The 24,780-nt window shown below is 42.5% G+C and overlaps 1 protein-coding gene and 1 non-coding gene across 9 annotated transcripts in view; both read right to left on the reverse strand.

Moving 5' to 3' along the window:
• The window catches only part of NUBPL (nucleotide binding protein like), a 245,569-nt gene that overhangs the window by 192,854 nt on the left and 27,935 nt on the right, over nucleotides 1-24,780 (reverse strand). Inside the window, exon 1 of one of the 8 annotated variants that reach the window (XM_036353587.1) lies at nucleotides 5,242-5,321. The exons of the other annotated variants lie outside the window; for them this stretch is intronic. The gene's annotated coding sequence lies outside the window, so the exon portion shown is untranslated. Of the gene's footprint in view, nucleotides 1-5,241; nucleotides 5,322-24,780 lie in introns of those variants that run through there. 8 annotated transcript variants of the gene reach the window in all.
• LOC118661200 lies at nucleotides 3,817-3,920 on the reverse strand. The gene has a single exon (XR_004969197.1). It is a non-coding gene; the product is annotated as a U6 spliceosomal RNA (small nuclear RNA).

A 24,780-nucleotide genomic window follows, 5' to 3' on the forward strand; every position in this document is an offset into this window, starting at 1 on the left:
CATAAGGGTGTCTCCAGCACAGCAGTTCTTCTTATAGACACAGTGGGTCCTCGCAGTCAGCCAAAAATGCAAAGACAAAGAAACATGTCACAAATGAAAGAAATGGAGGAAAGCAAACTAATGGAGGACATAGAGTTCAAAACCACAGTTATAAGGTTACTCAAGAATCTTCTACGAACCTCTGAGGAACTTAGAGAGACCTTCAAGGATCTTAATGAGAATGCCAAAAAAAATGGAAAAGGACCAGTCAGAAATTAAACATACACTGACTGAAATAAAGAATAATATACAGAGATCCAACAGCAGACAAGAGGATCCCAAGAATCAAGTCAAAGATTTGAAATATGAAGAAGCAAAAAACACCCATCCGGAAAAGCAAAACGAAAAAAGAATCCAAAAATATGAAGATAGTGTAAGGAGCCTCTGGGACAACTTCAAACATACCAACATCCGAATTATCGGGTGCCAGAAGAAGAGAGAGAGCAAGGTATTGAAAACCTATTTGAAGAAATCATGACAGAAAACTTCCCCTACCTGATGAAAGAAATAAACTTACGAGTCCAGGAAGCGCAGAGAACCCCAAACAAGAGGAATACAAAGAGGACCACACCTAGACACATCATAATTATAATGCCAAGGGCTAAAGACAGAGAGAATCTTAAAAGCAGCAAGAGAAAGACAGTTAGTTACCTACAAGGGAGTACCCATACGACTGTCAGCTGATTTCTCAACAGAAACTATGCAGGCCAGAAGGGAGTGGCAAGAAATATTCAAAGTGATGAATAGCAAGAACCTACAACCAATATTACTCTACCCAGCAAAGCTATCATTTAGAATTGAAGGACAGATAAAGAGCTTCACAGACAAGAAAAAGCTAAAGGAGTTCATCACCACCAAACCAGGATTATATGAAATGCTGAAGGATGAAGAAGAAAGAAGAAGAAAGAAGAAAGAAGAAAGAAGAAGAAGAAGAAAGAAGAAGAAGAAGAAGAAAGAAAAAGAAGAAGAAGAAGAAGAAGAAGAAGAAGAAGAAGAAGAAGAAGAAGAAGAAGAAGAAGAAGAAGAAGGAAGAAGAAGAAGAAGAAGAAGAAGAAGAAGAAGAAGAAGAAGAAGAAGAAGAAGAAGAAGAAGAAGAAGAAGAAGAAGAAGAAGGTGGTGGTGGTAAAGATAAAATCTATGAACAATAAAGTGACAACAAACAAATACCTATCAACAAGTGAACCTAAAAATTAAGTCAATAAACTGGTGAATATAATAGAAGCAGGGGCATAGAAAGGGAGTGAACTGACAATTCTTGGGGGGAAGGGAGTGTGGGGGGTGCGGGAAGAGATTGGACAAAAATCTTACACCTATGGATGAGGACAGTGGTGGGGGGTAAGGGCATGGGGTGGGGTGGGAACCAGGTGGAGGGGAGCTATGGGGGGAAAAAAGAGGAACATCTGTAATAATCTGAACAATAAAGATTTATTAATTTAAAAAAAAGAACTAATGAGGAAAGTAAAAAAATAAAATAAAAATGAAACCTTCTCTCTAGCTTTTCCCACTGATACTAACGAAAAGGGAATAAATTTCTATGTTTCTCTCGGCAGCAAAAGTCCCACTGATAATATCAAATGGAGTCATAAAGTTTTCTGTCGTACTATCAGTGTACACATATACATTAAAAAATAAATGTACTTTTCATCATCAAAAATAAATAAATAAATAAATAAATAAATAAATAAATAAAAGAGGCCCTATCCAGTTTTGCTCAGTGGTTAGAGTGTCAGCCCTCAGCATGTACCTATGTTGCAGGCTTGATCTTGCCCTCATCAGGGCACATGCAGGAGGCAAGTAATCGATGTATCTCTCTCACATCAATGTTTGTCTCTCTTCCCCCTCCCTTCTAACTTCTCTTAAAAAAAATGAATGGAAAAAATATCCTTGAGTGTGGATTAACAAAAAATAAATAAATAAGTAATGAAGACACTTTTCAGGCTGTTTCACTGGAACTAAGTTAGCATGTCCTGCTTGGATTTTACATATCGTAAATGAAATAGGTGTCCATTAAATAGAAACACTAAGGCCTATACTAATTAATGTATATTATTCTTTGAATTGGCACAACTACTAAACCAGTAAAATTACCGTAGCTATGAAAGTTAGCTTATGCATATTTTCAAGTCTAGAATTCAATAATATTCAAAAGATACTAAATAAACTTTTCATTTGTTTTTCATAATTTACTCCATTATTTTAAATAGACTTCCATTTTAAGTGTATAAATAGTCTTTCAATTTAAATTTTCAGTTTTATACTGTAGACCACGGATGTCAAACTTGCAGTCCACAGGCCGCATGCGGCCTACAACGAACATTTTTGCGGCCCAGCCAATATAACGGTATGTAAGAAACGTTTTAATTAAAATTTCATAACTTAATTTTTACAATATTCTGTTATATATAATTATTAATAATTAACTACAATGTTTGCTAATGACTGATTACTATAATCATGTTGCATTCATTTCCCTTACATGCAGGAGCACAATTTCTCCCCAGTAATACTAGCAGCAAATATTTTAGCAGCCGATTGCCACGTCATTAGTCTTGTACTGACTTGTTTGGTGTGAGCAACAGAAAATATTTTGCTTTCGGAGAACAAGAAAAATAAGTTTATTTGTGTTATGCTTACTAGTAATAATTTTTGCAGTTATTCAGTGCATGGTAAGTTAATGTTCAAAAAAAATGTTTAATTTTTATTAAAATGTTCTATTTTTTTTTAAATATATTTTATTGATTTTTTACAGAGAGAAAGGGAGAGGGATAGAGAGTCAGAAACATCGATGAGAGAGAAACATCGATCAGGTGCCTCCTGCACATCTCACACTGGGGATGTGCCCGCAACCCAGGTACATGCCCTTGACCGGAATCGAACCTGGGACCGTTCAGTCCGCAGGCCGACGCTCTATCCACTGAGCCAAACCGGTTTCGGCAAAAATGTTCTATTATTTTATGTTAACAATTACTCATTTATGTCAGCCCTCTGTATTCAGCATGTCTCTATTGAAATAAACCTAAGTTTCTATGGAAATTGAAGCTTTTGTTTTTTTGCGGCCCACATAAACTTAAACCTTATTTATTTGGCCCGTGTTAGCCTTTGAGTTTGACATGCTTGCTGTAGACAGTTTTATACTGTAGAACAAAGTAGAGGCTATAAATAATATATGCAACTGGGTGTCAAACCAGCTAAGTTTTATGAATCCTTTCCAACTCACTCCTCCTAAGATAATTATATTTAGTTTAAAAAAGTACAAATTAGGATTTTTCTTATCTTTCATTTCAGGGTAAAACTAAAGATCCACCCTAAAATATGCTATAGTAGAAGTAAATTTTACATATACATAGATGGCTGCTAATATACATTATCACATAAGAATAGAGGGTGGTGAAGGAGATTACAGGATTTTAAAGTATAATCAAAAGAATAATCACTGCAAAAGCCTCACCAAATACACAACAGATAAAGAAAATGATTTTGAGTAAAAATAACTATAAACTTACTATTGTAAAATATAATTGCCATATATTTTTTTTATATTTTATTGATTTTTTACAGAGAGGAAGGGAGAGGGATAGAGAGTCAGAAACATCGATGAGAGAGAAACATCGATCAGCTGCCTCCTGCACATCCCCCAGTGGGGATGTGCCCGCAACCCAGGTACATGCCCTTGACCGGAATCGAACCTGGGACCTTTCAGTCCGCAGGCCGACGCTCTATCCACTGAGCCAAACCGGTTTCGGCGAATTGCCATATTTTTTCTTATTTTTTATTTTTAAAAATATGGAACGCTTCACGAATTTGTGTGTCATCCTTGCGCAGGGGCCATGCTAATCTCTGTATCATTCCAATTTTAGTATATGTGCTGCCGAAGCAAGCACTATAATTGCCATATTTAATGTCACCGTAAAACTTAACCTAATACATTGGTATCTACTATTATACTCTTTTTTCTGACTCCCCTGCAGTACTCAAAGTCTAGCAAGTGACATAAAACTAGACAGCTCAAACCCCAAGACGCTATTTATGTTTTTGGATTTGTTTCTTTATATTCATAATACCCTGTGAAAGCTGTAAAAGGTGGCAGAATTATTCAGTGATTATACTGTTTCCTTACTACTACATGAAAGCTGCAATTTAAAGCCTACAAATTCAATTTTTGTGTGTGTTAGATTTCAAAGGCACCAACAACAGTTTTGATATTACTTTGTTCTTCCAACGGAATTTATACTGAAGAAGATTATAAAGCTTCATGACCAGTTCCTTTTATCTATGTCATCTGCTAATAGAACCCATCAAAACAACATCATACAGTGGTCCCACCCCATTGTTTGTAAGTAAACACTCATATAGGACTAAGGCCTAGCTAAAGGTTGTCCTTTCCCTAGAAGGATCTATTTAAGAATCCCATGAATTGAAAGGGCAAGGGCTATGCCCTCCATCTTGCCCCAGGGCGAGGGCTACGCCCTCCATCTTACCCTGGATCCTCCATTTTTGGGCAGGCATGTGCTCGGCAAGGAGCTTCTTCCCGGAAGCCCAAGCCTCTGCTAGCCACACCTAGGATTTCTTTAAACTAACCAATGATAATCAAGGGAAGTGCGCACCATAGATACGACCACATCCTGTGTAACAAGACACCAACTTGCGCCTGGCCAATGGGCAGGGCCCACAGTCCTCTCTCCTCCCCTTACTCCAACCCCCCTATAAAACCCCTCTCCACACAGAGCCCTCTCTCTCTCTGCCGCTTGCCGCTGCATCGGTGAGTGTGGTCATCGGTGAGTGTGGTCGGGGAGCCGAGCTAGCTCGAATAAAGACTCTATCTGCTTTTGCATTGGACTCGGCAGGCTTCCTGATGGTCTATTGGGGATCTTGAAATCTGGGCATAACAGAATCTCTGCTCATTATATTCCATTTAATCTTGGACTGGCAATTGAGATTTGTTCGATTTAGAGTTGTCAAGCTCCATTTTTCTTTTCATCTCTTTAAATCAAGCTTCCATTCAGAAGAATTTCAATCTCTTAGAAGTTACAATATGTTTCTTAATTCTATTAGATAAGATTAAATAAGAATCCTATTGTCAGAAGAACTGGTTAGACAAAGCAATAAGAAAATAACTTCCTACTCTTTATCAAAGGACTATCTAAATCTTCAAGTTCAGTCAAGAAAGAAGAGAAACAAGGACAACATAAAGGAAAGAGTTACCTGTCTGGATGAAGCTCAGAGATGAGCTCATGAACAGTACAGAGTATCTCAAATGATAAATTAATTGCTTGCAAAAGACCTGACAAAGTAGAAATAAAAAGTAAATAACAGATTTCAAAGACTATTTTAAAGCAGGAAGAAACCTACAAGATCATCTTAGTCTTCTGTCTACTTTTTAATGATGTAGAAACAGACCCAGAAGTAATGTCACAACTGGGCCTAGGATCCATCTCTCTCCCCAAAATACCATAAAGCCTAACTGGTAACAATCACCACCCCGTTATCTCTTTCTTCTCATCCCCTACTATATTCTCCCTTTATACTCCTTGTCAGACACACTGCCCCCTGCAGTTTTAACACACCAGGCATACACACGTGCCTTAGGACTTTTTTTTAAAGATTTCTTTTTAATATATTTTTATGGATTTCAGAGAGGAAGGGAGAGGGAGAGAGAGATAGAAACATCAGGGCAGGCTATAAGGGGTCAATGGGAGAAAAAAGGGGACATATGTAATACTTTCAACAATAAAGATTTTATTTTTAAAAAATAAAAAAATAAAAGAAACATCAATGAGAGAGAATCATTGATCGGCTGCCTCCTTCACGCCCTTCACCGGGCATGTGCCCTGACTGGGAATCAAACCATGACCTCCTGGTTCATAGGTTGATGCTCAACCACTAAGCCAGGGCTTTTATACTTGCTGTTCCTTCAGCCAAGAATTCTTTCCCCACAAGGACCCTGGTTCTGTCACTTCTTTCAAGTCTTGATTCAAACATCACCACGCAGTGAGACCTTCAATGGTCATTCTACCTAAAATTGTAACTCATCATTACATTGGATATTTCCTATTCCCCTTCCTGCTTTTTCTTTCTTTTTTTGCACCTACATCAATATTTAACGTACTCTATATTTACTTATTGATCTTGTTCATTATATCTCCCCAACTATAATGTTAATTCTATTAGGGTAAGGATTTTTGTATGTTTTGTTCACTAGTGTAGATAAAACCAGAACAGTAGGCAGTCATGGAGATACTGTACTCTGTTCCATCTGAAGAAATTCTGATTCAATAGGTCTGGGTTGAGGGTCCAACAGACTGCATTTGTACCACTCTAAGGTATAAGACAAACTGCATTTGTACCACTCTAGCATATAAGATAACCACAAAGTGAAAAACAATAATACAGGTACTATGGAAAAGAGAGAAATGAAAATTAGCTATAAGGGCCCAAGCCTTGGAACCAGCAAGATCATGGTAATAATAATCTACAGTAATCAAAAGTAACTGAAGATTTGTGAGGGTTTTAATTATAAAAAAGTAGTTAACATTCTGCCATATGGGTTAATAATCAGTCACATATTATATGTATATAAAAAATAATTAATTGCTTACCTAAAATACAATTTTAATTGAGTAGGTGTCCGATATTTTCATTTTATAAATCTAGCAACCTTACCCCAGCATGTCTTCTCAACAGTTCAGTCAGAATGATTGGGTTGAAATGTAAGTCAGATCATGTCTGCTCAAAAACCCTTCATTGCCACCCCTCCCCCATTTCACTCATGTAAATGCCAAAGTCCTTACAACAATTCACCAGACCCCATAATCTATGTAGTTCCCCACACTCCTGCCTCCCAACCCTGTTAATTTTCAGAACCTATGATTCCAGTCCACTTATTACTCTAGAAGTCACTGATCTTTTTATTATTACTTGAATAGTAAGCTAGACATCCTTCCACACATTAGCCTTAAAATTGACTGTTTCTTTTGCCTGCTGACACACTTTTCCCTCATCTGGTCACACAAACTACTCTTCATCTTCAAGTCTGCTCAACTGTCATATTTTCAGTAGGGCCTACCCTATCTGAAACTGCAAACACACCCTCACCTTCAAGCACTTGCCCTCCTCATTATCCCAGACTACTAGCATTTGTATCACTTTCTAATATATTATGTAAATTACTTAATTGCGATGTTTATTATACTCATTGTAAACTCCAAAAGGATAGGGATATCGCCAAGCACATAAAAGAGCAAGCATGAAATAAATATTTAGTAAATGAATAAATGGATGAATGAATGAACAAACCTCCATTTGTTCCTCTGTAGAGTATCAGGATTGGTTACTATGCAATTCCTATGGCCCCCTCGCAAGCTTTACCACTGTGTGATTTCTACTTCTACACTAACATTTTCAGTTATAGGATTCTAAATTAGATAAAATGTAGACATGGTTTAAAATATTCCAGTGTTAAAGAAAGGGTCATAAGTTTCCTTGCAGCCTTCTTAACCACCATTTTTCCCCAAGAAAATCCAATGTCATCATTTTTCTATTAATCCCAGCTCCTGAAAAATGGGACTTTATAGAGAAAATCTAGCCCTGGCCTGGTGGCTCAGTTGGTTGAAGCATACACCAAAAAGGTTGTGGGTTTGATTCCCAGTCAGGGCACATACCTACGTTGCAGGTTCAATCCCCAGTCAGGGCATGTGTACAGGAGGCAACTGATCAATGTTTCTCTCTCACATCAATATTCTCTCTCTCTCCTTTCCTCTCTTAAAAAAAAAAAAAAAAAAAAAAGCATCAATAAAACATCCTTATGTGAGGATTAAAAAAAATAAAGAAAGAAAATCTAATGTAGGAATCAATAATTTGGGAGAAACCAAGATGGCGGCATAGGTTAACCCCGGAGATTGCTGCCTCGAACAACCACTTCAAAAAACAACTAAAAGACAGAACGGACATCATCCAGAACCACAGGAAGGCTGGCTGAGTGGAAATTCTACAACTAGGAGGAAAGAGAATATCATACCCAGACTCAGAGGAGGCGCAGTGCTGAAGTGAAATACTAAGGTGCGGAGTGCATGCGGAGCGGGCTGGAGGCGGAGGGCGCGGTTATTGTTTTCAATCGGGAGGTAGTTTCAGACTCTGAGCTCCAGATCCGGGCGAGTCTCTAGGGACCCAGACTCAAACGGGAGAAGCGGGACTGTCTGGCTTCGGTCAGAACTCGAAGGCAGCTTTCTCTCCGAGGTTTGCAGCGGTTGCTGGGATTCTGTGAGGCAGAGCCCCTAGGGATGGAACTGAGAGCAGCCATAACTGCTCGCTCCAGCCCGCCCTGTAGATCCCCGGGAACCCGCTCCGCCCAAGCCCTGTGCAGAGCCATTTGCCGGATAGCCTCAGGCAAACGCTAGATTAGCACCGCCCTAGAGATCCAGCACAGAAGCTCTCCCACTGCAGACACAGAGGACTCTCATAGCCAGTTAGCCTGGAGGTCAAATCACCCCCGGTATTGCCGACAACAATCAAGGCTTAACTACAACAAGACTGGGCACAAAGACCACTAGGGGGTGCACCAAGAAAGCATAAAAAATGTGGAGACAAAGAAACAGGACAAAACTGTCAATGGAGGATATTGAGTTCAGAAGCACACTTTTAAGGTCTCTTAAGAACTGTCTAGAAGCCGCTGATAAATGTAGTGAGATCCTCAAGAAATCTAATGAGACCCTCGATGTTATGATAAAGAGCCAACTAGAAATTAAGCATACACGGACTGAAATAACGAATACTATACAGACTCCCAACAGCAGACCAGAGGAGCGCAAGAATCAAGGCAAAGATTTGAAATACGAAGAAGCAAAAAACACCCAACCAGAAAAACCAAATGAAAAAAGAATCCGAAAATACGAAGATAGTATAAGGAGCCTCTGGGACAGCTTCAAGCGTACCAACATCAGAATTACAGGGGTGCCAGAAGATAAGAGCAAGATATTGAAAACCTATTTGAAGAAATAATGACAGAAAACTTCCCCCACCTGGTGAAAGAAATGGACTTACAGGTCCAGGAAGCGCAGAGAACCCCAAACAAAAGGAATCCAAAGAGGACCACACCAAGACACATCATAATTAAAATGCCGAGACCAAAAGACAAAGAGAGAATCTTAAAAGCAGCAAGAGAAAGAAACTCAGTTACCTACAAGGGAATACCCATACGACTGTCAGCTGACTTCTCAACAGAAACTTTGCAGGCCAGAAGGGAATGGCAAGAAATATTCAAAGTGATGAATACCAAGAACCTACAACCAAGATTACTTTATCCAGCAAAGCTATCATTCAGAACTGAAGGTCAGATAAAGAGCTTCACAGATAAGGAAAAGCTAAAGGAGTTCATCACCACCAAACCAGCGTTATATGAAATGCTGAAAGGTATCCTTTAAGAAGAGGAAGAAGAAGAAAAAGGTAAAGATACGAATTATGAACAACAAACATGCATCTATCAACAAGTGAATCTAAGAATCAAGTGAATAAATAATCTGGTGATCATAATAGAATCAGGGACATAGAAAGGGAATGGACTGACTATTTTGGGGGGGGGGGGGGAAGGGGTGTGGGAGATGCGGGAAGAGACTGGACAAAAATCGTGCACCTATGGATGAGGACAGTGCGTGGGGAGTGAGGGCGGAGGGTGGGGCGGGAACTGGGAGGAGGGGAGTTATGGGGGGGGAAAAAGAGGAACAAATGTAATAATCTGAACAATAAAGATTTAATTAAAAAAAAAGAAAATCTAGTGTAAAAGCTGGCTATGGTAGGCTGCTATAAAAGAATTAAAAAGTAAAAATGAACAAAAATAATAAGAAAAAACGGAAAAGCAAACATATCTATCTATATATATCAAAGTCTAGTGACCGTTACAACCGGTCAACCAAACGACTGGTCAACCAGTCACTATGATGCGCATTGAACACCAGGGGGCAGATGCTCAATGCAGGAGCTGCCCCCTGGTAGTCAGTGCGCTCTCACAGCCAACCTCCCGCAGTACCCCCATCCCTGTCCGGCTGGCCCTGATTGGCCCTGATCGCCAGCCAAGCCCAGGGACCCCACCCATGCACAAATTCATGCACTGGGCCTCTAGTGTATATATAAAAGCCTAAGCAACCGTATGACCAAACGACCAGATGACCAGACAACCGGCAGGTAGCTATGACTCACACTAACACAGACCTTGCTGCTGGGGCCCTGACAGCCCCTAATCTGGTTCACCCACACCCCAGACTCAGACAGGAGGGAGGAGAGGGCCCGATTCCTCATGGAATTGGCCATTGGTCAGCTTGCTGCTGGAGCCCTGACAGCCTCGAATATGGTTCAACCACACCCTGGACCCAGACAGGAGGGAGGAGGGAGCCCGATTCCTTGTGGAATCAGCCATTGGTTAGCTTGCTGCTGGGGCCCTGACAGCCCTGAATATGATTCACGCACACCCCAGACCCAGACAGAAGGGTCCCTTCCCCCGGCCGGCCAGCCAACCTCCCGCTGTCCCTCCCCCTGGTAGGCCAGTCCCCCTGATCAGCCCCAATTGCCAGCCAGGCCCAGGCACCCCACCTGTGCACAAATTCGTGCACCGGGTCTCTAGTGTATGTGTATATATACTACCCAAATCTTTAAAAACTAAGCCACAACATGGTATGAAGGGGCTCATTTAAAAAGGAGCAATATTTAAACTTGCTCACTAGGTAAGGTTCAATAGGATTTCAAATATAAAAGGGCTGCATAGGAGTTTTGTTCTGGGTTTGTTTGTTTTTTCTTCCCAGAGCAGGATGAGCAGGACAAAAAGCAATTCCTTTAAGTCTCACATTTTCATCTAGTAAGTAAAAGGGAAAGTAAACTAAGGGTAAAACATCTAATATTAAGAAATAAAAACCTTAAATCCTTGCCCTGTATAAATAAAGAAAAGAAGTATTAATGCCCTTAGACTGTAAAGTTTTCAAAATCAGAGAAAAATTAGAAAGGCTTCCATCAGCACAGTAATGCATAAAATGCAAGAGAAGATACTTCTAGACACTAACCCCTAAAAATAAAGTCATCTTATTTGTGACATCAACTAGTTTTTTTGCCAGACCTAGAAACCTAAAAAAAACAAGAACTTTTCCCAAGCCTTTATATAAAGTAATGAAAACCAACACCAATTCCTTCAGAATGTCCTTAACTAAACTGCAATGCAGAGAGAGCATTTACAATTCTGATAGCAGCTCTTCCAAAGAAAACCATTGCAGCAATCATAGGAATCGGATGTGAACAGAGTACTTGATCCGCACTTCAGATTCAAAAGGAACCAAGCAGCTAGTTTTGAAACCCATGCCTTCATATGCCCTCTGCTCTCGTCCTCTCAGTGACCCTTCCAACAATGCCCTGCTGAGGATTAAGGGCCCTTTTTATTCCTCTAGGAGATGTGATGGGGAAAATAATTTACTGAGAGGAAAAAAAAATGAGAGAGGAAAAATGAATTGGTGAGAGCCAAGTTAAGGAGGGGGATGGGGGAGAAGGATTTTAAAAAAAAGATTATTCACTGAGAAAGACCTGAATAACTGAGAGACAAAATCAGATTATAAAACTCAAAGGATATGCAACAGTTTTGCCACCAATATGTTATAAATGAAATGAAACTAAGGAAGATATATTAAATTTAAAATTAGGGTAACTGTTCTCTTTCTAACTCATAATCAAATTCAGCAACTTCCCATGAACAAAGTGAAAGAATGAATTACTAGCAGCAAGCTGCACTTTACCAAAAGAAATTTAAAAGGTAGGCCAAAGGGTACTGAGGAGGAAACATCAGCCAATAGCTTCTTTGGAGCTATTCAAATAAAACTGCTCCTGCTTCTAATTGGAAATCTTGAAGCATGTTGTGCATTATGCATTCTACCGAAAGCCAGACAGAAAATAGAAAGGAAAAGCAGTCTGAGGCTTTTTACCTATCTAAACATTTTCTTATAAAACAGTATTTTTATTTTATTGTGTTGGCTGAATGTGTGTCTGTGTGCATATGGAGAAGGAGGAGGAGCAAGTAAGGAAAAATTCCTAAGAGAAGACTGGCTTTAGGATCTATAATAACACATTTCACCCCTCTGTTACACAATTAAGTTAAAGAAAACAACAATAACACTGCCTTATCTTTCACTTCAATATTTGACATTAAGTGCCTTATCCAGTACACTGAATTATTCTTATAAAAGATGCTACAGAGGTAGACACACGTCTCAGGTCAATATTAATAAACTCCAATGGTTATCCATTAGCTAATACAACTTTTTCTATAAAATGTATGAACCTTAAGAATTTAGATATAATCTGTTTAATCACAGATGGCATCCATATCATCAGTGAAATTAAAAAATTGTGCTATATTCAAATACATAAATAACTATACAACAAGTTAAAAATAAAGTTCAAAACTATGAAAAACCCACAGGGTACCATTATAATCATCACCTACTAAATGATGTTATAAATATATATTTACCTAAACCCAGGTAAGTTATTTTTATTTAATTAATTTCAATTAAATAGCTATTGCAATATATAGTATATTTTTAAATATCTCAGTTTTCCCTCGCTAGTGTGGCTCAGCGGTTGAGTGTTGACCCATGAACCAGGACATCGCGGTTCAATTCCAGGTCAGGGCACATGCCCAGGTTGCAGGCTCAGGTCCCAGTAGGGGGCGTGCAGGAGGCAGCCAATCGATGATTCTCTCATCATTGATGTTTCTATCTCTCTTCTCTCTTCTCTCTTCCTCTCTCTCTAAAAATTAATAAAAACATATATATTTTTAAAATTTCACTTATCACTGATGCAAGTAAGGATCAATAATAAGATTTTTCAAAATACTAAGACTGTAAAGTTCAAAAACAGTTATTCTACTAATTCTGTTGCCAAATAGCAACATTTTTATGGTAAATGAAACATTAATGTTCCTTAATATCATATGAATCATGTAAGAGATAATCATTTTTTGGATATTTTAAAGTAACTAACATATTGAAGGCATGGTAGAATGCATAAAGAAGCAAAGTAGGATTTGCCTCACTAAAGACATGGGTGATTGTGGATAAGTTACAAACTTCACCAAACTACAGTCTTCTTACCTATAAAATAAAAATTAAGAAGGTACCTACCTTACAGGATTTTTGTGAGGTTATAAAACAGTGTGAATTTGTGAACCTTAAAGAACAGCTAACAGTTATATAGACACTTCCTAAACACTGTATGTATGTTACCTTATTTAGTCCTCATAACAAAGCTTATGTGGGAAATGTATAAAAATAGTCAATGAAGAAACCTACGCACAGAAAAATAAGTAATTTGCCTGAAGTCAGGCAGCTGTAAGAGCAGAAACAGAGAGGAACCTAAGCAACATGCCTTCAGAATCCACAGGTAACCACTACAATATGCTGCCTCTCTCTAATGGGACATATTAAGTCAAATTCCTAGCACAGAGTACATACTCAATGTTAGTGTCTTTTCTCCCTGTCACTAAGACCCCTTTATTCACTGAAATGGGAAAAATAAGCATTTATTTTCAGCAAGTATTTATCATACAAGACAACCATCCAAAATAACATTATAATTATTAACCCAAGCAACTATCCTATCCTATCTAATAAAAGAGAAACATGGCAATTAACTGTACCTCCGCTACCCTTCCCATTGGCTAATCAGGGCGATATGCAAATTAGCTGCCAGCCAAGATGGCGGCCGGCAGCCAGGCAGCTTGAAGTGAACAGGAGGCTTGCTTGCTCCAGTGATGGAGGAAGCCAATGTTCCCTGCCTGCCGCTGCCGGCCTCTGAGCTTGCAGTTTAAGAAACATTGTTACAAATATAGAAGCTAAACAAAAACCCAGATACCTGCTTTCAGCCCTCAGAGCTGGAGCGAGCAGGATCAAAACAGTGTTACAATTATAGAACCCAACAAACCAGATACCTGCTTTCAGCAGCCGAGGCCTCAAGCTGGAGCTGGCCTCAGAGCTAAAGCCGACTTTCAGCTACAGTGACAGCCATAGAAGGTAAATAAATCCCATAATAAAAGAAAAAAAGGACAGGTTTGGAGCTTCAGTCGCCCGCCAGCCTGAAAATGGCCCTCAGCCCCTCACCCAGACTGGCCAGGCACCCCAGTGGGGACCCCCACCCTGAAGGGGGTGTGACCAGCTGCAAACAGCCATCATCCCCTCATCCAGGCTGGCCAGGCACCCAAGCGGGACCCCCACCCTGATCCAGGACACCCTTCAGGGCAAACCAGCTGGCCCCCACCCGTGCACCAGGCCTCCATTCTATATAGTAAAAGGGTAATATGCCTCCCAGCATCTGGATCAGCGGAGCCGCGAGGCCTCCCAAACCTGGGATCAGCAGAGCCGCAAAGCCTCCCGAACCCGGGATCAGCGGAGCCGCGAGGCCTCATGCCCCAGGATCAGCAGAGCGCGAGGCCTCCTGGCACTGGGAGCAGCGGAGCAGCGAGGCCTCCCAGCACCGTGATCAGCGGAGCAGTGAGGCCTCACTGCCCCTGTGTCAAGCGGAGCCGCGAGGCCTCCCAGCACTGGGATCAGCAGAGCCGCGAGGCCTCCTGACCCCTGGAGCAGCGTGACGGGGGGCAGCGACCAAACCCCCTGATCGCCCTGCGGCTCTGTGTGTGACAGGGGGCGAGCCACAACCTCCCTATCAGCCCTGCTCTGTTCGTGGCAGGGTGCGGCGCCCTAACCCCCCGTGGGCCCTGCTCTGTGTGTGACGGGGTGGGGCTACAATCTCCCCATCGGCCCTGCCCTGAGTGTGACAGGGGGGAGTGCCCCAACCCCCTGATCAGCCCTGCTCTGTGTGTGACAGGGTACGGAGCCCCAACCCCCCTGATGGGCCCTGCTCTGTGCGTGACAGGGGGTGGCGCTGCAACCTCCCCATTGACCCTGCCTTGAGTGTGACAGGAGGTGGCGCCCCAACCCCCCAATGGGCCCTATCCTCAGCATGACTGGGGTGGCATCGCAACCACCCGATCCGCCCTGCTCTGTGCATGACAGGGGGCAGCGCTCCAACTCCCCAATCGGCCCTGCTCTGAGCCCAACCAGGGGCTGCACCTAGGGATTGGGCCTGCCCTCTGCCACCCAGGAGCAGGCCTAAGCCAGCAGGTCGTTATCTCCTGAGGGGTCCCAGACTGTGAGAGGGCACAAGTGGGACTGAGGGACACACACACCCCTCCCCCCCCCGCCACTGCACAAATTTGTGTGCACTGGGCCTCTAGTCCTATATAATAAAACCCTAATATGCAAATCAACTGAACAGCAGAACAACCAATGGAACAACTGGTCGCTTTGATGCGCAGTGACCACCAGGGGGCAGACGCTCAACACAGGAGCTACCCCCTGGTGGTCAGTGTGCTCCCACAGGGGGAGCACTGCTCAGCCAGAAGTAGGGCTCACAGCTGGCAAACGCAGTGGCAGTGGCGGGAGCCTCTCCCACCTCCACTGAAGGTGGGCAGTAAGGAGCAAAGGGTCCCGGACTGCTAGAGGGTGCAGGCCGGGCTGAGGGACTCCCCACCCCCCCCCACAGTGCACGAATTTCGTGCACCAGACCTCTAATGTAACATAAGCGTTAACAATGTCAAAATAATCATTAATATGCAATTACTCTTATCTGATATTGTCTAAGGGTTTTGTTTACGTTTTTGTGCTTTTTTCAAATGAATTGCTTTAATTAAGTCATACAACAAGTAGTTGGGAGAATTGAGCTTGAAATGCAGGTCTTTCAATTGTTACACCAATGCTTTTTTAAAAAATAATCTTTTTATTTTCAATCACAAGTTGACATACAACATTATATTAGTTTCTGGGGTGGGTTGTTTTGTAAAAAAAGCAGAATCACGTCTAAAGTTTTATATAACATCACTGTGAAAATAGCCTCTACTAAATATTAAGTAACATATTACACACAAATTGGATGTTGGGTTTTTGGTATATTAGCCAATTTTTAAGTTACATACGTACATAGATAACACAAAACAGAAACATCCAAAAGTGCAATAAGAAAATAAAGATTCATATGCTCAAGCCTAGAAGATATTTGGCTGGGCCAAAAGGAAATCAACTCTTGATTATAATGGACTAGAGGCCCAGTGCACAAAATTCATGTGGGGGGGGGGTATCCCTCAGCCCAGCCTGCACCCTCTCCAATCTGGGACCCCTTGACGGGTATCCGAACAGGCAATTGGACATCCCTCTCACAATCCAGGACTGCTGGCTCCCAACTGCTCGCCTGCCTGCCTCCCTGATTGCTCCTAACTGCTTCTGCCTGCCAGCCTGATCACCCCCTAACCACTCCCCTGCCAGCCTGATCAACCCTAACTGCTCCCCTGCCAGCCCAATTGCCCCTAACTGCCCTCCCCTGCAGGCCTGATTGCCCCCAATTGCCCTTCCTTTCAGGCCTGGTCCCTCCCAACTGCCCTCCCCTGCTGGCCTGATCGCCCACAACTGCCCTCCCCTGCGGCCATCTTTGGCAGCCATTTTGTGTTCACATGGGGGCAGCCATCTTGTGTGTTGGAGTGATGGTCAATTTGCATATTACTCTTTTATTAGATAGGACACTAAGCAAGAACAGAAGCAATTTATTATATTCTGCCTCTTATTTTTTTGTGATAGCTGTAAAGACATCTGTGTTTCTTTTCTAAATCAAATGCATAGTACTTACTACAGACTAACACACATAAAAATATCCAGTTACTGAGTCCTTACTATGTGCAAGTCATTATGCTAGAAACATTATATATATAGCTCTCTATTTCACAACAGCTCTGTAAAGTAGCTGCAATATTATTCTTATCCATTTCATACATGAGAGACCTGAGCTCTAAGAGGTCAAGTGCCTTGCCCAACTTCACACAATTAGTAAGTAAAGAGTTGGGATTCTAATTCAGATTTGCCTGAAACCAAAGTCCACACTTTGCCTACCAAATATATCCAAACCTAAGCTGGGTATCAGAATTACCTGGGGAACTTGTTAACAAAATTAATGGTCAAATCCAAGACCTATAAATATCAATTCACAGATATTCTGATTTAACAAGTTCCCCAGGTGATTCTTATGCAGCAAGATGACACTGGTCTTAGGAGTAACACTTAAAAACCACTTTACTAGCTCCAACTGCTTCTTATATATTAGTTTAGTGATTTAGAAGGTGAAATTATAGGGTCCTAGGCATCAAATTTTATATTCAATAAGTGTTATAAATAGAGTAAGGACCCAATTCTATTTTAGATTGGGAAATACATTTTCATAAATGACATCACCTTTTTTTCATTCAGCACCAAAACTTGAAGTGATCTTCTTTTTTTTCTTCTTGCCCCAACCAAGAATTGAACAGTGACTTCCTGATTCATAGGTCCATGCTCAAACATTGAGCCACACCAGCAGGGTGGAGTGATCTTTACGCCTTCCCTCTGTCCCTTAAACTTATCTCTTCTTTTGCCTTTTTACTATTATCTAGAGGACATTAGCATCTGTGGACACTACTAACAGGTATGCACTGAAAACCCTTACCCCACCACACCCCTTATTTTCACAGGCAGAGTTCACCTCTTTCCCACTTTCAGACTCCCCACTTTCCCAGCCTTCCTTGCAGCTAAGACACAGTTATGAAACAATCTTAGTGAAGCTAGGGAATGCGTGATGAAAGTTTCTTCCCTAATATAAAAAAAAAAAGAAGAAAGCACACCCTTTTTGTTTTTGTTTGTGACCATAAGAATTAAGCCCGCAAAAATACCAACCCAGATCCCTCATATAGTTAGAATGCTTTTTAACCAACTTCCAGATTTCCTATTATATAAAACTAGAGGCCCGGTGTATGGATTCGTGCACCAGTGGGGTCCCTTGGCCTGGCGTGCACCCTCTTGCAATCCAGGACCCCTTGCGGGATGTCAGAGAGCAGGTTTTGTCCCAATCCCCGCAGGCCAGGCCGAGGGATCCCACTGGTGCACGAATCCATGCACCAGGCCTCTATTATGCATATAAGATCTTTTGTTAATCTCTTCCCACCCTGCCCCTTCCTGCCTCCCCTCTGAAATTCATCAGTCTGTTCCATGTTTCCATGCTTGTGGTTTCCACTCTTGTGTTGAGCATCTGCCCCCTGGTGGTCAGTGCACGTCATAGCTACCGGTCGGACAGTCTGACGGTCGCTTAGGCTTTTATATAGAGAGATAATAAATCCCTACTTCAAGCCAATTTTAGTTAAGTAAACTCTCATTCTGGCTATTGCAACAGCCTCCTTTGACTCCAATCTGTCTCTAATTTGTTCTTCAACATCATTATAAATCTTACCTTTGAAAAGCATAGATTTTACCATGAACCATACACTAGTAAAAAACTTCCTAATGTCTCCCACTGATTAAGGACAAAATCCAAACTCCTGTACATATGAACCCAGTCTATCTTCAACTGGATTCTCCACAGCCCTCTTATCCCAGTACACCATACACTATAGCCATACAGACTACTTCTCATTCCACACACCTTATAATAAATTTGCTGTTACATAACTTTGCTAACATAATTACTTCAACCTAGAATTCTCTTATTTTCTGCTATTTTTCTACCTACCAAATTCTTTCTTTTTTATTTATTTATTTATTTATTTATTTATTTTTAAATTAAATCTTTATTGTTCAGATTATTACATTTGTTCCTCTTTTTTCCCACCCATAACTCCCCTCCTCCCAGTTCCCACCCCACCCTCCGCCCTCACTCCCCACCCACTGTCCTCATCCATAGGTGCAGGATTTTTGTCCACTCTCTTCCCACATCTCCCACACCCCTTTCCCCCCCAAGAATGGTCAGTCCATTCCCTTTTTATGTCCCTGATTCTACTATAATCACCAGTTCATTCTGTTCATCAGATTATTTATTCACTTGATTCTTAGATTCACTTGTTGATAGATGCATATTTGTTGTTCATAATTTGTATCTTTACCTTTTTCTTCCTCTTCCTCTTCTTAAAGGATACCTTTCAGCATTTCATATAATGCTGGTTTGGTGGTGATGAACTCCTTTAGCTTTTCCTTATCTGTGAAGCTCTTTATCTGACCTTCAGTTCTGAATGATAGCTTTGCTGGATAAAGTAATCTTGGTTGTAGGTTCTTGGTATTCATCACTTTGAATATTTCTTGCCACTCCCTTCTGGCCTGCAAAGTTTCTGTTGAGAAATCAGCTGACAGTCGTATGGGTATTCCCTTGTAGGTAACTGAGTTTCTTTCTCTTGCTGTTTTTAAGATTCTCTCTTTATCTTTTGCTCTTGGCATTTTAATTATGATGTGTCTTGGTGTGGGACTCTTTGGATTCCTTTTGTTTGGGGTTCTCCGCGCTTCTTGGACCTGTAAGTCCATTTCTTTCACCAGGTGGGGGAAGTTTTCTGTCATTATTTCTTCAAATAGGTTTTCAATATCTTGCTCTCTCTCATCTTCTGGCACCCCTATAATTCTGATGTTGGTACGCTTGAAGCTGTCCCAGAGGCTCCTTACACTATCCTCACATTTTTGGATTCTTTTTTCATTTTGCTTTTCCGGTTGGGTGTTTTTTGCTTCCTCGCATTTCAAATCATTGACTTGATTCTTGCGCTCCTCTGGTCTGCTGTCGGGAGTCTGTATAATATTCGTTATTTCAGTCCGTGTATGCTTAATTTCTAGCTGGTTCCCCAATATAACATCGAGGGTCTCATTAGTTTTCTTGTAGATCTCATTAAGTTTATCGGCGGCTTCTAAACAGTTCTTGAGAGACCTTAAAAGTGTGGTTCTGAACTCTATATCTTCCATTGACAATTTTGTCCTGTTTCTTTGTCTCCGCATTTTGTTATGCTTCCTTGGTGCTCCCCCTAGTGGTCTTTGTGCGCAGTCTTATAGTTAAACCTTGATTGTTGTAGCTAATACCAGGGAGGGTTTGACCTCCAGGCCAAGTGGCTATGAGAATCAGCTGTGTCTGTAGTGAGAGAACTTCTGTCCTCTAGGGAGGTGCTAATCTAGCCTTTGCCTGAGGCTATCCGGCAAATGCCTCTGTGCAGGGCTTGGGCGGGGCGGGTCGAACAGGATCAACAGGGTGGGCCGGAAAGAGCAGTTATGGCGGCTCTCAGTCCTGTCCCCAGGGGCTCTGCCTCTCTGAGTCCCAGCACCCGCTGCAAACCTCGGAGAGAAAGCTGCACTCGCTCTGACCGAAGCCAGACAGTCCCGCTTCTCCCGTTTGAGTCTGGGTCCCTAAAGCCTTGCCTGTATCTGGAGCTCAGAGTCTGCGACTCCCTCCCGATTGAAAACGCCAACCGCGCCCTCCGCAGCCAGCCCGCTCCGCGCACTCCGCACCTCAGAATTTGACTTCAGCACTGCGCCTCCTCTGAGTGTCCGTATGCGTTTCTCTTTCCTCCTAGTTGTAGGACTTCCACTCGGCCAGCGTTCCTGTGGTTCTGGATGATGTCCGTTCCGTTTTTTAGTTTCACTTTTGAAGTAGTTGTTCAAGGCAGCAAACTCCGGCGTTAACCTATGCCGCCATCTTGGTTCTCCCCCAAATTCTACCTAGCCTTCAAATTACTGCCTCTGTTTAAAACTGGAATTAATTTCTGTCCAATCTGGTATTAACATACTGTTTATAGCCACCAACTGCTGCACTTACCACATTCTTCCTAATAATATGTGTATCTTATTACTACATATCTTATTGTATGCAAATAAATATGCATATCTGTCACTTCCATAAGGCTGAAGGTATTTCTGAAGCTAGCACTCATGAGAAAACACACTGTCTGGTATGTTCAATCAAGTCTGTCCATAATCACTTAGACAATCTCAAATATGTTGTTTAGGGCAGCGGTTGCCAACCAGTGTTCCATGGACCACTGGTGGTCCGTGAGGTCCAAAAGGTTGGTGACCGCTGGTTTAGGACACAAAAGGGACAAAGGTTGTATTTTAAATGGAAAGGAAAACTATAATAAAAATATTTGAGGTATTTTTGAAAATTATTTTTGAGGAATCTCACAACCTTTTTGAACTTAAGGTACAAAATAAAATGCTTGCCCTGGCTGCTATTGCTCAGTGGTTAGTGTCAACCCAAGCACTAAAGAGTCATGGGTTCAATTCCCGGTCAAGAGCATATACCTGAGTTGCAGGTTCAATCCCCAGCCAATGTTAGGGTGCTTGAAGGAGGCAACCAATTGATGTGTCTGTCTCACATCAATGTTTCTCTGTCTCTCTCTCTCTGTCTCTCTCTCTCTCTCTCTGTCCCTCCCTTCCGCTCTACCCACCCTTCCACTCTCTATAGAAATCAATGGAAAAAATATCCTCTGGAGAGGATTAACAACAAAAAATGTTTTAGTTGTTAATTGCTAAATGAAAACCAGAAAGACAATGTAAACCTTTAGAAAATGCTTCAAATACTTATATATGCCAATTCATCTCTACTCTCTTATGATTAAAACTAGAGGCCCGGTGCAAGATCAGGGTTAATCGGGCCAGGCCAGCTGGGGAGAGGAGCCATGGGCAGCTGGCCGGCCAGCCCCACCCCTGATCAGGGTTGGGGGGCCAATCAGGGGTGGGACTGGCCAGGGGCAGGGGCCTCAGGCGGTTGGCCGGCCCTGCCTCCTGGTCAAATTCCCAATTGAGGGGACAATTTGCATATTAGCCTTTATTGTATAGGACTAGAGGCCCAATGCACGAAATTGGTGCATGAATAAGGGCCCTAGGTCTGGCTGGTGATCAGGGCCAATCCATGGGGTGACCTGCGGGGCAATCGGGGGGCCCCGCTGGCACCTGCCTTGGCTGGCCTGGGGCCCGCAGGCTGGGGGAAGCTCCTGCACTGAGCATCTGCCCTGGTGGTCAGTGCACATCATAGCAACCAGTCGTTCCACCAATCATTCTGCCATTCGGTCGATTTGCATATTAGGCTTTTATTATATAGGACTAGAGGCCCAGTGCACGAATTCGGCCTGTGGGATTGGGCCGAAACTGGCTCTCCGACATCCCCCAAGGGGTCCCAGATTGTGAGAGCGCACAGAGCAGGCCAAGGGACCCCATTCGTACACGATCAGGTCTGGGAAAGGATGCAGGAGGGCTCCAGGGCATGTCCAGCCCATCTTGCTCACTCCCGATCAGCTGGACCCCAGCAGCAAGCTAACCTACCAGTCGGAGCATCTGCCCCCTGGTGGTCAGTGCACATCATAGCGACTGGTCGACCAGTCAACTGTCTGCCCCCTGGTGGTCAGTGTACGTCATAGCGACTAGTCAACCGGTCGACTGTCTGCCCCCTGGTGGTCAGTGCACATCATAGCAAACAGTTGAGCAGCCATAGCATATCATTAGCATATTACACTTTGATTGGTTGAATGGATGACCGGATGACCAGAAACTTGGCATATTAGGCTTTTATCTTATAGGATGACTTCTTACATTCTATGTCAACCAGTAAACTGCTCAGTTTCAATCTCATTATCATTTACTAGAGGCCCAGTGCATTAATTCGTGCACAGGTGGGGTCCCTCGGCCTGGCTAGCAAGGGGGGCCGATTGGGGCCGTCTCGCCCAGTCCAGGAAGAGACCACAGGAGCTTGGCTGGCTGCCCCGATCAGAGCCAATCAGGGCCATCTCACCCAGTCTGGGGGGAGGGACCGCGGGAGGTTGGCCGGCCGTGGGAGGTTGCCTGTGGGAGCATAATGACCACTAGGGGGCAGCTCCGGCATTGAGCATCTGCCCCCTGGTGGTCAATGCGTGTCATAACAACTGGTTGACTGGTCATTCGGTCAACCAGTCGTAATGGTCACTTAGGCTTTTATATATAGAGAATAGATGTCCCACAGAAAAACTGTCAGGAAATACAATTCAAAACCACAATGAGAAACCACTTCACACTCATAAGGATGACTATAGTAAAAAAGACAGAAGTATAGGCAACGAGGTGAAAAATTGGAGTTTTTGCGCAATCCCAGTAGATATGAAAATGATTACAGCCACTTTGGAAAACAATCTGGCAGTTTCTCATGCATCACGTGACCCAGCAATTCCACTGATAGGTATAGTCCCAAGAGAACTGAAAATACATGTCCACACAAAAACTTATACACAAACTAGAGGCCCGATGCACAAAATTCGCGCAAGGGGCTTGGCCCTTGCAGCCGCAGTGGCTTGCCTCGGCCCCTTGCAGCCACAGCGGTTTGCCTTGGCCCTTGCAGCCCTGGCTTCGTCCGCAAGGACATCCGGAATGTTGTTCAGCTGTCCAGTCTAATTAGCATATTATACTTTTATTACTATAGATATTCACAGAAGCATTATTCATAATAACCAAAAAGGTGAAACAACCCAAATGTACATCAACTAATGAAATGGATAAATAAAATGTGGAATATCTAGACAATGGACTATTACTCAGCAATAAAAAGAAATGAAGATCTAATACATGCTACAACATGATGAAACTTGAAAATATTATGCAAAGTGAAAGAAGCTAGCAACAAAAGGACATATATTGTATGATTCCATTTATATAAAATGTCCAAAATAGGCAAATCTATAGAGACTAAAAGTAAATTAGTAGTTGCCTAGAGCTTAAGTACATAGGAATTTTGAGGAATGCTGGCTTAGAATTAAAGATTTATTTGGAGGATAATGAAAATGTTCTGAAACTGATGTTGACAGATGCTCAATATGTTAAAAACCACTGAATTATACATTTCAATAGATGAATGTAAGGTATATAAATTTTATCTCAATAGAACCTTTAAAAACCTGCTAGGACAATTTTGATAATTCTCAATTATAACAACTAGCAAGTTTTAAGCAAAGACATAGATTACTAATCCTATATAATAAAAAGGTAATATGAAAATTGACTGTCATGCCCTCACACAAGATAGTCACTCCCGAGAGAGAACCTGGCTGGAGAATCTGGCTAGGCTGCTGATCAACTGAATGCTGCCTCCATGTCATTCCTTCTTTGTCGACTCTGTCCACACCTTTGGGAACCCCTGGACCTGCTGGGGCTGGACCCCAACAAGTTCTTTTGGATCTATACCCAGGGGTGGAATGCTGGATCATATGTTAATTTTATTTTTTCAGGAACTAGAATTTGCTTGTTTTTAAAATTAATTTTCTGCCGCTTTCCTAAAAATATTTTATGCAGAAGATGCCAGTAAAAATGTAAAATGTTTGTTTGTTTTTTTAAAAAAAAAAATGCTTTGAGATTCTCAAGAGAGAAAAAGCAAAAATCTCAACATAAAAAAAAAAAAAAGAAAAGATAGCCACTCCCATGTGGTCAAAGATGGCCACCACAAGATGGCTGGCAGCGAGGGCAGTTGTGGGCTATCAGGCCAGCATGAGAGGGAAGTTGGGGGCAACCAGGCTGGCAGGGGAGGGCAGCTGGGGGTCACCAGGCCTGCAGGGGAAGGAGGGCAGTTAGGGGTAACCAGGCTGGCAGGGAAGGACAGTTGGGGGAGACCAGGCCTGCAGGAGAGGGTAGTTGGGAGCAAGATCAGGCCAGCAGGGTAGGGCAGTTCGGGGTGACCGGGCCAGCAGAGGAGGGCAGTTGGGAGCAATCGGGCCGGCAGGGGAGCAGTTGGCGTTGAACAGGCTGGCAGGGAAGTGGTTAGGGGGTGATCAGGCTGGCAGGCAGAAGAGATTATGGGTAATCAGGCAGGCGAGCAATTGGGAGCCAGCAGTCCCGGATTGTGAGAGGGATGTCTGACTGTCGGTTTAGGCCCGATCCCTGTGGGATC

The sequence above is a fragment of the Myotis myotis genome, unplaced genomic scaffold (assembly GCF_014108235.1).
Source record: "Myotis myotis isolate mMyoMyo1 unplaced genomic scaffold, mMyoMyo1.p scaffold_m19_p_1, whole genome shotgun sequence".
NCBI classification, from domain to species: Eukaryota; Metazoa; Chordata; class Mammalia; order Chiroptera; family Vespertilionidae; genus Myotis; species Myotis myotis.